This window comes from Monodon monoceros, unplaced genomic scaffold, assembly GCF_005190385.1.
Source record: "Monodon monoceros isolate NGI ecotype Baffin Bay Population unplaced genomic scaffold, NGI_Narwhal_1 Super_Scaffold_3, whole genome shotgun sequence".
NCBI classification, from domain to species: domain Eukaryota; kingdom Metazoa; phylum Chordata; class Mammalia; order Artiodactyla; family Monodontidae; genus Monodon; species Monodon monoceros.
The window spans coordinates 51,873,345-51,887,686 of NW_021703780.1; the positions used below are offsets into that span (position 1 = coordinate 51,873,345).

General features: G+C 39.4%; 1 protein-coding gene across 2 annotated transcripts in view; it reads right to left on the reverse strand.

The window, feature by feature from the left end:
• Nucleotides 1–14,342, reverse strand: part of UBP1 (upstream binding protein 1) — a 68,525-nt gene that overhangs the window by 27,270 nt on the left and 26,913 nt on the right. The window lies entirely within an intron of this gene.

Sequence of the window (14,342 nt, forward strand, 5' to 3'; positions counted from 1 at the left end):
CAACAGCTGACAGACATCTGGGTTTCCACTTTTTGGCTATTATGAATAATGATACTAGGAACATTTGTGGACAGGTTTTTGTGTAAACTAAGGTCAAATTTTAATCCTGGAGCTTTCTCCCTTGTGTCCAATGAACCCAACTCACATCTTGTCACTGCTCAATTAGGGTCCATAAAAAAAACACGAATAGAAACTCACACACCAATCTATTTAATTAAGAAAATAAGCTGCTGCTGCCAAAAGTTAGTAATATGCTCCAAATCCACAAAAAAGATGTTTGGATTACCTGTCATTAAATAATAAAAATGACAGCATAATTTGATATGCAGAAAATTAGTAGTAATTAAAGAGTGCTTCTAGTAACATATGAAGTTGAGGCTCTTTATAATAAAACTACCAATACCTTGCCCACACTCCACTGGGCTTACAAAAATATACAAAAGTACAAGATCATAGGGTCAAAACATAACAGTTACCAAAATAAAACTAAATCACTCCAAGGCTGGTGAAGGAAAACAACGGCTGTACACACCACTAAGGAACAGTCAGATTCATTCAACACACTGAGAGAGATTAAACTAAAAACACCCTTATGGTAACAGAGATTTTTTAAAAAGTTAAATCTGCAGCATACTTAACAATGGATCTGAACCTGGAAAAAGAATAAACAATAACTTCTTTAAAAACAGAAATGAATATCCAGGAGTGGTCACGAGCCCCTACTGCCACCCTCCCAGACCCCAGGGGTGGTCACGAGCTGCTGCTGCCCCCACTGCGTGCTCCGAGGGTGTGCCTGAGCCGCTGCCAGACCAGACACCAGCCGTGGCATCTGCACACCCCGCCCCTCTCGGGGGTAATGACCAGCACACACTGAGTAAAGAGGCAACAGGCATCCATACTAAAAACAGCCTCGTACCAAATATATTAAACACGTACAAGCTACACAGGGACACCCCCACATAAACAGCCCTCTAAGACCAAAGTAGGTAACTGTTTCTCCTAAACTCACAGAGTAAGATAAACACAAGTAAAATGAATCAGCAGAGGAACCACTCCCAGTTAAAAGACCAACAGAATTACCCTGAAAGAACAAACAATGAAGCAGACCTCTTCAGTCTAATAGACACCGATTTCAAAAAAGAGGCAATGGAAATACTGAAGGAATTAAGAAAGGCTATTGACAGAAATGCAGATTACTGTAAAAAAAAAAAAAAAACAGCTAGAAACTATAAAGATGAACCAAGAAAAATTAGAAAACTCATTTGCAGACGTGAAAGCTGAGATAAAGACAATGAATAGCAGAAAAAATAATGCAGAAGAACAAGTCAACTGGAAGATAAAATAATGGAAACCACCGAATCAAGACAGCAGACAGAAAGCCAAATGAAAAAAAAAAATGAAAGCAACATAAGAGACCTATGGGATAATATAAAGCATGCCAACCTATGCATACTAGGAATTCCAGAAGAGGAAGAAAGAGAAAAGAGGACTGAAAAAATATCTGAAGAAATTATGGCTGAAAAGTTTCCAAACCTAAAGAAGGAAACAGATATCCAGGTACAGGAAGCACAGAGGGTCCCAAACAAGATAAATCCAAAACAGACCTACACCAAGACATATTATAACAAAAATAGCAAAACTTAAAAAGAGAGGATTTTAAAGGCAGCAAGAGTTCATTACAAGGGAACCCCCATAAGACTATCAGCTGGTTTCTATACAGAAACGTTGCAGGCCAGAAGGGAGTGGCAAGATATTGGGTTGGCCAAAAAGTTCGTTCAGGTTTCCCCATACCGTCTTATGGCAAAACCCAAACGAACTTTCTGGCCAACCCAATATATTCAGTTCTGAGAGGGAAAAATGTGTAACCTAGGATACTCTATCCAGCAAGATTATAAAGAATTTCTCGGACAAGCAAAAACTAAAAGAATACAGCAATACTAAACCGATCCTAAAGGAAATATTGAAAGGTCTTCCCTAAACAGAAATGAAGAATCTATAGGAAAGAGAAAATCACAACTGGAAAATAAATCATTTAAATGAGCTAGTACAGATTTAAAAAGATTAAAAAATTTCTGTGAAAGTGATGATAACCACAATGAACAGCAAAAGGATAAACATGAAGATGTAAAAGAGGGCATCAAAATTGTAAAATGGGGGCTTCCCTTGTGGTGCAGTGGTTAAGAATCTGCCTGCCAATGCAGGGGGCAGAGGTTCGAGCCCTGGTCCGGGAGAATCCCACATGCTGCGGAGCAGCTGGGCCCGTGAGCCACAGCTGCTGAGCCTACACTCTGGAGCCTGTGAGCCACAGCTGCTAAACCCACGTGCCACAACTGCTGAGGCCTGTGCACCTGGAGCCCATGCTCCACAATGGGAGAGGCCACTGCAATGGGAAGCCCGTGCACCGCGGCAGGGAGTGACCCCTGCTTGCCGCAACTGCAGAGGGACTGCCTGCAGCAGCAAAGATCCAACGCAGCCAAAAATAATTAATTAATTAATTTAAAAAATTGTAAAATGGGGGGCAGGGAAGAAAATGTAGAATTTGTTCTCCCTAAAATGTGCTTGAGCCTATATGACTATCAGTCTAAGGCAAGTAGATATAGGAAGGGGTTAGCATACTTGAAAAACAGGGTTATCACAAATCAAAAACATAGAACAGATTCACAAAAACCAAAAAGAAAAGAACATAAGTATAATATCAATACAAAAGAAAATAATCAGAACACACACACACACACATGCACACACACACACAAGAACAAAGAAAAAGGGACAGAGAAGAAATAAAAATCAATGGGAAAATAAGGTTTAAAATGGCAATAAACATTGGGTTGGCCAAAAAGTTCCTTTGGTTTTTAAGTAAAAATAAGATACGTTTTTCATTTTTACCCAGAACTTTATTGAACAACGTATTCACCATTTTCTTCCACTACCTTCTGCCATTTTTCAGGAAACTTCATAATTCCATCTTCCCAAAACTTTTTATCTTTTTGAGCAAAGAACTGTTCCAGGTGCCTTTTACAGTCTTCCAGAGAATGGAAGTTTTTTCCATTAAGAGAATTTTGTGAAGACGTAAATAAATGGAAATCCGAAGTGCAGTGTCTTGTATATACGGCAGATGAATCAGAACTTCCCAGCCAAGCTGTAACAGTTCTTGTCTGGTCATCAAAGAAACATGCGGTCTTGTGTTATCCTGATGGAAGATTATGTGTTTTCTGTTGACTGATTCTGGACTCTTTTTGTCAAGTGCTGCTTTCAGTTGGTCTAACTGGGAGCAGTACTTGTTAGAATTAATCGTTTGGTTTTCTGGAAGGAGCTCATAATAGAGGACTCCTTTCAATCCCACCATATACATAATATCACCTATTTGGATGAAGACCCGCCTTTGGTGGGGTTGGTGGTGGTGGTTCATTTCGCTTACCCCACGATCTCTTCCATTCCACATTATTGTACAGCATCCATTTTTCATCGCCTGTCACATTTTGTTTTAAAAACAGAACGGTTGTGTTACGTTTAAGTAGAGAATTGCATACGGAAATCAATCAAGAAGTTTTTTTTTTGCTTAACTTACGTGGAACCCAAACGTCAAAGCGATGAACATAACCAAACTGGTGCAGATGATTTTCAGTGCTCGATTTGGATATTTTGCTTATGTCGACTATCTGCTGCATGGTATAACACTGATTGTTCTCAATGAACACCTCAATTCGATCACTATCAACCTCAATCTCTCTACCTGACCATGGAGCAACGTCCAGCAAGAAATCCCCAGCACGAAACCTCGCAAACCACTTTTGACATGTTCAATCGGTCACAGCACCTTCTCCATACACTTCACAAATATTTTTTGCGTTTCAGCTGCATTTTTAACCTTTCCTGAAACGATTAACCATAATATGCTGAAAACGTTGCTTTTTTCTTCCATCTTCAATATTAAAATAGCTACACAAAAATTCACCAATTTTTTTTTTTTTTTAATGCACACTGATATGATAGCTGTCACAACAGAGTCTAACAAAATTGTTTCAAATGAAGTTAAAAATAACTAAGCAATACTAAAGCCAGCTTACAGAAAAAAAGCAAATGAACTTTTGGGCCAACCCAATACATAGCTATCAATAATTACCTTAAATGTCAATGGACTAAATGTTTCAATCAAAAGACAAACAGTGGCAGACTGGATTAAAAAATAAGAGGCTACAATGTGCTGCCTACAAGAGACCCACTTTAGGGCAAAGGATACACACAGATTTAAAGTAAGGGGATGGAAAAAGATACTTCATGCAAACGGAAATGATAAGAGAGTGGGGGTCACAATACTCATAGCAGAAAAAGTAGACTTTAAAATAAAGGCCATAAAGAAAGATAAAGAAGGACACTATATAATGATAAAAGAATCAATACAAGAAGAGGATTTTACATATATGCACTTAATAAAGGAACACCCAAATACATAAAACAAAGACTAACCAGACATAAAGGGAGAAACTGACAATACAATTTAACATCACACTGACATCAATGAACATATCTTCTAGACAGAAAATCAATACGGCAACAGAGATCCTAAATGACACAAGTTAGACTTAATTGATATTTTCAGGACGTTACATCCGAAAAATCCAGAATACACATTCTTTTCAAGTGCACATGGAACATTCTCTAGAACTGACCACATACTAGGGCACAAAACAAGCCTCAACAAATTTAATAAGAGTACAGGAATTATCTTAAGCATCTTTTCTGACAACAATGGCAGGAAACTAGAAATAAACAACAGAAAAAGAAATGAGAAAAATAAAACACGATTACATGGAGACAAAACAACATGGTACTAAAAAAATAGGTCAATGATGAAATCAAAGAGGAAATTAGAAAATACCTTGAGACAAATGACAATGAAAACACAACCATACAAAATCTATGGGATGCAGCAAAAGCAGTTCTTAGAGGGAAGTTCACAGGAATACAGGCCTTCCTCAAGAAACAAGAAAAATCTCAAACAACCTATCACTTAAAAGAATTAGAAAAAGAAGAACAAACAAAACCTAAAGTCAGCAGAATGAAGGAAATAATAACTATCAGAGAGGAAATAAATTAAGAAAAAATTAAAAAACAATAGAAAAAAAATTCAATAAAACCAAGAGCCGGTTCTTTGAAAGGATAAACAAGACTGACAAACTGCTGGCCAAGCTCAACAAGAAGAAAAGAGAGAGAACCCAAATAAACAAAGTAACAAATGAAAAAGGAGGCTTAACAACTGATACTGCAGAAATACAAAAAATCATAAGGGAATACTATGAATAATTACATGCCAAAAATTCGACAACCTAGAAGAAATGGAAAAGTTTCTAGAAACATACAGCCCACAAAAACTGAATCAAGAAAAAATAGATAATTTGAACAGATAGATCACTAGAAGTGAAATAGAATCTGTAATAAAAAAAAAACTCCCTATTAACAAAAGTCCAGGACCAGATGGCTTCTACCAAACATATAAAGAAGAACTCATACCTATCCTTCTCAAACTCTTCTAAAAAAACTGAAAGGGGGGAACACTCCCAAGTGCATTCTATGAAGCCACCATCATCCTGATACCAAAACCAAAGACACCACGAAAAAAGAAAATTACAGGCCAGTATCTTTGATGAATATAGATGCAAAAATTCTCAACAAAATATTAGCAAACCGAATCCAACAACACATAAAAAGGATTATATACCATGATCAAGTTGGATTCATTCCAGAGTTACAAGGATGGTTCAACATATGCAAATCAATCAACGTGATACACCACATCAACAAAAGACAAAAGCCACATGATCATCTCAAAAGACACAGAAAAAGCATTTGAAAAAATTCAACATCCATTCATGATAAAAAAAACTCTTACCGAAATGGATATAGAGGAAACATATCCCAACATAATAAAAGCCATTTAGGACAAACCCACAGCCAATATAATACTCAATGGTGAAAAGCTGAAAGCCTTCCCGCTAAAATATGGAACAAGACAAGGATGCTCATTCTCACCACTCCTATTCAACATAGTATTGGAAGTCCTAGCCACAGCAATCAGACAAGAAAGCGAAACAAAAGGTATCCAAATTGGAAGGGAAGAGGTAAAACTGTCACTATATGCAGATGACATGATACTATATATAGAAAACCCTAAGGACTCCACACAAAAACTACTAGATCTAATAAACGAATTCAGCAAAGTATCAGGATACAAGATTATCATTCAGAAATCAGTTGCATGTCTTTACACCAACAATGAAATGTCAGAAAGAGAACGTAAAAAAAACAATACCTTTTAAAATTGCGACCCCCAAAATAAAATACCTATGAATAAACCTGACCAAAGAGGTGAAAGACTTATACGCTGAGAACTATAAAACATTAATACAGGAAACTGAAGATGATTCAAAGAAGTGGAAAGATATCTCATGCTCTTGGATTTGAAGAATATTGTTTAAATGGCCATATTACCCAAAGCAATCTACAGATTTAATGCAGTCCCCATCAAATTACCCATGACATTTTTCACAGAACTAGAACAAGTAATCCTAAATTGATATGGAACCATAAAACATCCAGAATTGCCAAAGCAATCCTGATGAAAAAGAGCACACAGGAGGCATAACCATCCCAGACTTCAGACACTACTACACAGCTACAGTAATCAAACAGTGTTGTATTGCCACAAAAGCAGACATACAGACCAACAGAACACAACAGTGAGCCCAGAAATAAACCCACACACCTACGGTCAATTAACCTTCGACAAAGGAGGCAAGAATATAAAATGGAAAAAAGACAGGCTCTTCAGCAAGTGGTGTTGGGAAATTGGACAGACGTATGTAAATCAATGAAGTTAGAACACACCCTCTCACCATACGCAAAAATAAACTCAAATGGCTTAAAGACTTAAAAGACATGACACTATAAAACTCCTAGAAGAGAACATAGGCAAAATATTCTCTGACATAAATCATACCAATATTTCTTAGGTCAGTCTTCCAAGGCAACAGAGATAAAAATAAAAATAAATGAGACCGAATCAAACTTACAACGTTTTGCACAGCAAAGGAAACCATAAACAAAACGAAAAGACCACCTACAGAATGGGAGAAAATATCTGCCAACAGACAGGGTCTTAATTTCCAAAATATACAAATAGCTCATAAAACTGAACACCAAATTTACAAACAACCCAATCGAAAAATCAGCAGACCTACAGAGATATTCCTCCAAAGAAGAAATACAGATATCTGGCCAGTAGGAACATGAAAAGATGCTCAACATAGCTAATTATTAGAGACATGCAAATCAAAACTACAATAAGGTACCACCTCACAAAGGTCAGAATGGCCATCATTAGAAAGTCTACAAATAACAAATGCTGCAGAGGGTGTGGAGAAAAGGGAACCCTCCTACACTGCTGGTGGGAATGTAAGCTGGTACAGCCACTATGGTAAACAGTATGGACATTCATCAGAAAATTAAAATAGAATTACCATATGATCCAGCAATCCCACTCCAGGGCAGATATCCAGGCAAAACCATAATTCAAAAAGATAAAGGCACCCCTATATTCACAACAGCACTATTCATAATAGCCAAGACGTGGAAACAACCTAAATGTCCACTAACAGACAAACTGATAAAGAAGATGCGGTAAATAGATAAAATACAATACTACTCAGCCATAAAAAAGAACAAAGTAATGCCACTTGCAGCAACACGGATGCAACTAGAGATTATCATACTAAGTGAAGTAAGTCAGAAAGAGAAAAACAAATACCATCTGATATCACTTACATGTGGAATCTAAAATATGACACAGGGGACTTCCCTGGTGGTCCAGTGGTTAAGACTTTGCCTTCCAATGCAGGGGCTGTGGGTTCAATCCCTCGTCAGGGAGCTAGGATCCCACATGCCTCGCGGGCAAAAAACCAAAACATAAAACAGAAGCAATATTGTAATAAACTTAATAAAGACTTTTTTTTTTTAAAATAAGACCTCTGCCGGGTCTTTGTAGTGGCATGTGGGCTCTTTTAGTTGGGGCATGCAAACTCCTAGCTGTAGCATGTGGGATCTAGTTCCCTGACCAGTGATCAAACCCAGGCCCCTTGCATTGGGAGCATGGAGTCTTAGCCACTGGACCACCAGGGAAGCCCCAATAAAGACTTTAAAAAATGACACAAATGAACCTATCTACGAAACAGAAACAGAATCACGGACATAGAAAACAGACTAGTGGTTGCCAACGGGGACGGGAGTGGGAGAGGGAGGGAGAGGGAGGGGTTGGGAGTTTGGGATTAGCAGATATAAACTAGTATATACAGAATGGATAAACAACAAGGTCCTACTGTATAGCACAGGGAACTACGTTCAATATCCTGTGATAAACCATGACGGAAAAGAATATGAAAAAGAATGTGTATATATATATATGCGTCTGTGTGTATAACTGTATCACTTTACTGTACAGCAGTATTTAACACACTGTAAATCAACTATACTTCAATTTAAAAAGTTAAAAAATAAAAGATTTTAAAAAAGCAAATGAATAGATATCATTGATAAATACAGCATTACATATCTGAAATTACACTCAACCTCAAGAATTTAGGACACAAAAATTAACAAAATGTTTGTGCTGATTATCAGATCAACAAAAAACTGTTTAATTAATTTAAAAAATCAAGTGGGTAAAGATGGGGAAGAAATAAGCACATAAAATGTGGGGAAATGTAAACTGATAAACTGTTTTTGAAAGATAGTCTGCCTGCACCTGTTAACAAGTTAAATACTGCATCTTTTGACTCAGGGATTCTGATTATCAAGAGGGGGAATATTTGCACCTCACATTAGTCACAGAGGGCTAATCTCCCTAGTACCAAAGGAAAAGAACTCTTACAAAATTGCTAACAAATGCCCAACAACCCTAACAGAAAAAGAGCAAATGACATGAACATGTACTTCACACAAAAGAAGGAAAGCCAACAGTTCTTAAACATATTAAAAGACATTCGAGGGCTTCCCTGGTGGCACAGTGGTTAAAGAATCCACCTGCCAAGGCAGGGACATGGGTTCGAGCCCTGGTTTGGGAAGATCCCACATGCCGTGGAGCAACGAACCCCACGCGCCACAACTACTGAGCCTGCACACCTAGAACCCAAGCTCCGTAACAACTGCGACTCGCCACAACTAGAGAAGGCCTGCGTGCAGCAACGAAGACCCAATGCAGCGAAAAATAAATAAATAAATAAATTTATTAAAAAAAAAAAAAAAGAAAGAAAAAGACATTCGACGTCTGGGAATTCCCTGGTGATCCAGCAGTTAGGATGCCGTGCTTCCACTGCCAGGATGCTGGGTTATATCCGTGGTCAGGGAGCTAATAAGATCCCGCAAGAAGCGACACACAGCCAAGAAAAAAAAAAAGACATTCAGACATTTGAACTCCATCAGAGACATGCAAGTTAAAGCCATACTGAAATGGCTTTTCACCTATCAGATTAGCATGAATCTCTCAGTTTGAGATGTCGTGGCTAAAGGGAAACAGTCACTCTCCTCTATGGACAGTAGAGGTGGAGATGGTTTAAGAAGCAGTTGTCACTCTGGAGAGATTCTGAAGGTAGAGCCTATGTATTTTCTGGTATATTAATTAAAGTGTGAGAGAAAGAGCAGCTGAGGGTTACTCCAGATTTTTGGCTAAGGAACTTCCTGACATGGGGAAGATCACAAGAAGCAGATCTCAGAGAGAAAATCAAGGAGTGCGATTGCATACATTTTATCAAGTTGATTTATAAATCTGAGAACCCAAAGAAAAGCAGTCTGTGAGATGGGAGGTGGACCAAATGCACAAGGAGGGAGGGAAAACTTCTCTCGCCAGGATTCCCTTGTGGTCCTCAAAAACTCAAAATTCTAAGGATTGAAAAAGATCAAAGGAAGAAATCTCAATGTGCCTTATCTTCTTTTGTATTATTTTATCTTCTTCTGTATTATCTTCTTTTGTATTATTTTTCCTCCTCAACCTTAGGATATTTCTGTGCTCAATATAAAGTTCAATCTGTTTCCACGAACAGATCTCAGGCTTGGCTGCTCCTGTATTAAAGCACTATAGATTTTTATTCTTCTGAAGTCAAAAGCAGGTTTTTAAAAAAGGCTCTGTAACACTTATTATGCTTCAAATGATTTCCCTGTTGGAAACGATATATGTCCTAGCTTTCTTCCTTCTTCAGTTTTATCCCATGTCTCCCACTATTTAGAAATCCCTCCCCACCAAGTTTTACTCAATGGCAATATCCATTGATATACTACCAGACTTTTATTGGTTCAATTTCTCCTTCTATTTGATCCCCCTCCATAATTCTCCTAATAAAACAACTTCCTGAAATGTTAGTCTAGGTTCCAAATGAAATATTAAAAAGGTCCCACTACCAACGAAGTATAAAGTTAACACAAACTGCAATACTCTAAAAGTTACTAGTCCTATTTTTAGCTTTATCTTCTGAATTTACCTGTCACATTTGGATTTGTTTACTCCTTTCTTGGCTTAGAAAAGCAAAAGCACTGACAGAATTGAAAAATGTAAGTGCTATGAGTTCACGTCCCCAACTACCTTCGAATATAGAGTGTAAGATGGACTCTAGAGCAAAATGGAGCCCAAGGTGTGACAGATCCACCTTGGTTAAGTTCAAAGCATTTATTTCTACGGTCCTAATACAGAACTTTAATCTATAACAAGAACCAAAGCTAACCTCAAGGAAATCTACCACAGTGTAAAATGAACTTACCAAAAAATATATTTTCTTTTTTGAAGCATCAATCATTTAACAGTATTTTTAATCCAACAGACATGCTACTTTATTTCCTAGACCTAAAACTTGTTTGCAAGGTAGCTAATACTGGTTAATTAACAGGGTGCTCCAAGTAGAATTTGGCCTCCATATGAACAGGTATTTCTGATCTAATAGCAGCAATAAGCTGATCCGGAATAAATCAACGGTTTAAGATCAGAAGTCTCACTCATGGGGCTTTCCTGGTGGCACAGAGGTTAAGAATTCGCCTGGCAATGCAAGGGACACGGGTTTGATCCCTGGTCCAGGAAGATCCCACATACCACAGAGCAGCTAAGCCCATGCGCCACAACTACTGAGCCCATGTGCCCTAGAGCCTGCGTGCCGCACCTAATGAAGCCTGCATGCTCTAAGGCCTGTGTGCCACAACTACTGAGCCCATGTGCTGCAACTACTGAAGCCTGTGCACCTACAGCCTGTGGTCCACAACAAGAAAAGCCATTGCAATGAGAAGCCCACGCACCTCAATAAAGAGCAGCCCCCTCTTGCCGCAACTAGAAAAAGCCTGTGCGCAGCAACGAAGACCCGACACAGCCAAAATATAATAATAAATTAAATAAATAAAAATGAATAGTGGGCTTCCCTGGTGGCGCAGTGGTTGAGAGTCCGCCTGCTGATGAGCCATGGCCGCTGAGCCTGCGCGTCCGGAGCCTGTGCTCCGCAACAGGAGAGGCCACAACAGTGAGAGGCCCGCGTATCGCAAAAAAAAAAAAAAAAAAAGAATAGTAAGATATTCCTATTAAAAAAAACCCAAAAAACAAGAAGTCATGTCACTCTTATCATGGTGGGGAAGCATCATGGATTCAGCTGGGGCTACTGAACAAGGGGCAGCCTATTCCAGCCAGATCCCTGCCCAAAGGGAGAGGCAACTGCTTACTCCCCTTTCTGTGGCTCCATATTGGGACTACGGTTTTTTTACTCCACAAAGTTAGAGGTTTAGGGACCTCCCTGGTGGTCCAGTGGTTAAGAATCTGCCTTCTAATGCTGGCAACGGGGTTCGATCCCTGGTCGGGGAACTAAGACCCCCACATGCTGTGGGGCAACTAAGCCCGTGCGCTCCAGAGTCTGCGCACCACAACTAGAGAGCCCACACGCCACAACGAAAGATCCCGCATGCCGCAACTAAGACCCAATGCAGCCAAATAAATAAATATTTAATAATAATTTTTTTTTAAGTTAGAGGTTTAAGTTTTCTCATTACCTAAGAGCTGAGACGGACAGCTGCCCAGGCATAACCAGAAAAACACAAATACAGCTTTTAAACTCTGTACTTCTATCATTCAAAACAGTACGAAAACCGACACTCTAAAGCATCAGTACTTGTTCCAATTTCTACCTGAGATGAAGTTAAGACTACACAGGATTATTTTTCTTTATGTTGCACAATGGTATTACACAATGACAAATATTCTTTAGCAACAGCTGCTCCGGAGGCAGAAGGTGAGCAATGAGCTTGAAGGGGAGGCTACTAGGAGTGACCAAGCTATGGCCTAAGAATAGCTACAGCCCCACCTATGTGTCAACGCTCCTCTGAGGAAATCTGTCTATAAGAAGTGGTGGTGAGGGGACGCTCACATATTTGCCTGAATATTCAAAGTAATAAAAAGTTGAAGCATGGTCTCCAGACCAGCAGCATCAGCACCACTTGGAAACTCGTCAGAAATACAAATTCTCCAGCTCCGCTCCAGACCCACTGACTCAGAAACTCTATCAATCATGTTTGACAAGCCTTCTAGGTGATCCCAATGCATGCTGTCGTTGGAGACCACTGCTCTGTGCAAAGCTACAAATATCCAGTCAGTCAATGCTGTTTCTAGCACAAAGCATTCGGGACCTTCTCCTGGGAATAACTTGTCTATGCCAAAATTAAGAACTAAGTCATTCTAAAGCTGTTTAAAGTAAATTACATTATGATTCCTTTATAAGCAACTAAAATTCATTAAATAGTCATTTATTATTTGACAGGATTGTAAATCCTGTAACAGTCTAGGATAGCTCTCACTCCAATACACACACATGCTCCACAAATCCACTTATCCTCATATATGTTCATTACACATGTGTATACACTCCATATATTTGAATATACATATATGTGCACATTTACACACACACACACTCATGCGTGCAAGGGCTCAGGGTTCATTAGATGCCCATTTCAAGACCCAGCTTTGACTGGGCCTTCAGAGATAAGCTAGGAGGCAGTAAGTACTATAGTATGCAGAGTGTTTCTGTCTAAAATCTTAAGAGTAAATGACAGCCACACTATGGAAAACAGCTCTGATACACAACAGTAGCTCATTATGCACCACTTTGGAGATCATCTACATAGTACACATTTGCCTTGGTTGATGGGTTAGTTTCCTATTGCTGCTGTAACAAATTTCCACAAACTCAGTGGCTTGAAACTATGCAAATTTATTCTCACACAGTTCTAGAGTTCAGAAGTCCAGAACGGGTCTAATGGGCTAAAATGAAGCTGTCAGCAGGCTGCATTCCTTCTGGAAGCTGTAGGGGAAAATCTACTTCCTTGACTTTATCTACTTCTTGCAGTAGCCTACATCCATTAGTTTGTGGCAGTCTTCCTTCATCTTCAAATCTCCCTCTGACTCTTGCCTCTCCTGCCTACTTCTTTCACTTTTAAGGACCCTTGTGATTTCACTGGGCCACCTGGATAATCCAGGATAATCTCTCCATCTCAACAGCCTTAATTAAATCATACCTGCAAAGTGCCTTTTGGTATAAGGTTAAAATATTCACAGGTTTTGGGGATTAGGATACGAACATCTTCGAGGCACCATTATTCTACCTGCCACAGTTGCTAAGCAGTGCAAACATGTTATTTCTACAGTTCAAAACTCTGCTACAGGGGGACTTCCCTGGTGGTCAATATTGTTAAGAATCCGCCTTCCAATGCAGGGGACGTGGGTTTGATCCCTGGTCGGGGAACTAAGATCCCACATGCCACAGGGCAACTAAGCCTGCCCGCTCTAGAGCTTGCGCACCACAACTAGAGAGCCTGCATGCTGCAACGAAAGATCTCGTATGCCACAACTAAGACCCGATGCAGCCAAATAAATAAATATTAAAACAAACAACAAACAAACTCTGCTACAGCCTTATTTAAAAGATTGTAGGGACTTCCCTGGTGGCACAGTGGTTAAGAATACGCCTGCCAATGAAGGGGACATGGGTTCGAGCCCCATTCCGGGAAGATCCCACATACCTTGGAGCAACTAAGCCTGTGCACCACAACTACTGAACCTGCGCTCTAGATCCCACAAGCCACAACTACTGAAGCCCGCGCTCCTAGAAGCCATGCTCTGCAACAGAAGCCACTGCACCACAACGAACAGTAGCCCCGCCCCGCTTGCTGCAACTAAAGAAAGCCCGCGCACAGCAACAAAGACCCAATGCTGCCAAAATAAATTTAAAAAAAAAAAAAAAAGATTGTAATCATACTTGCCAACAAACCTG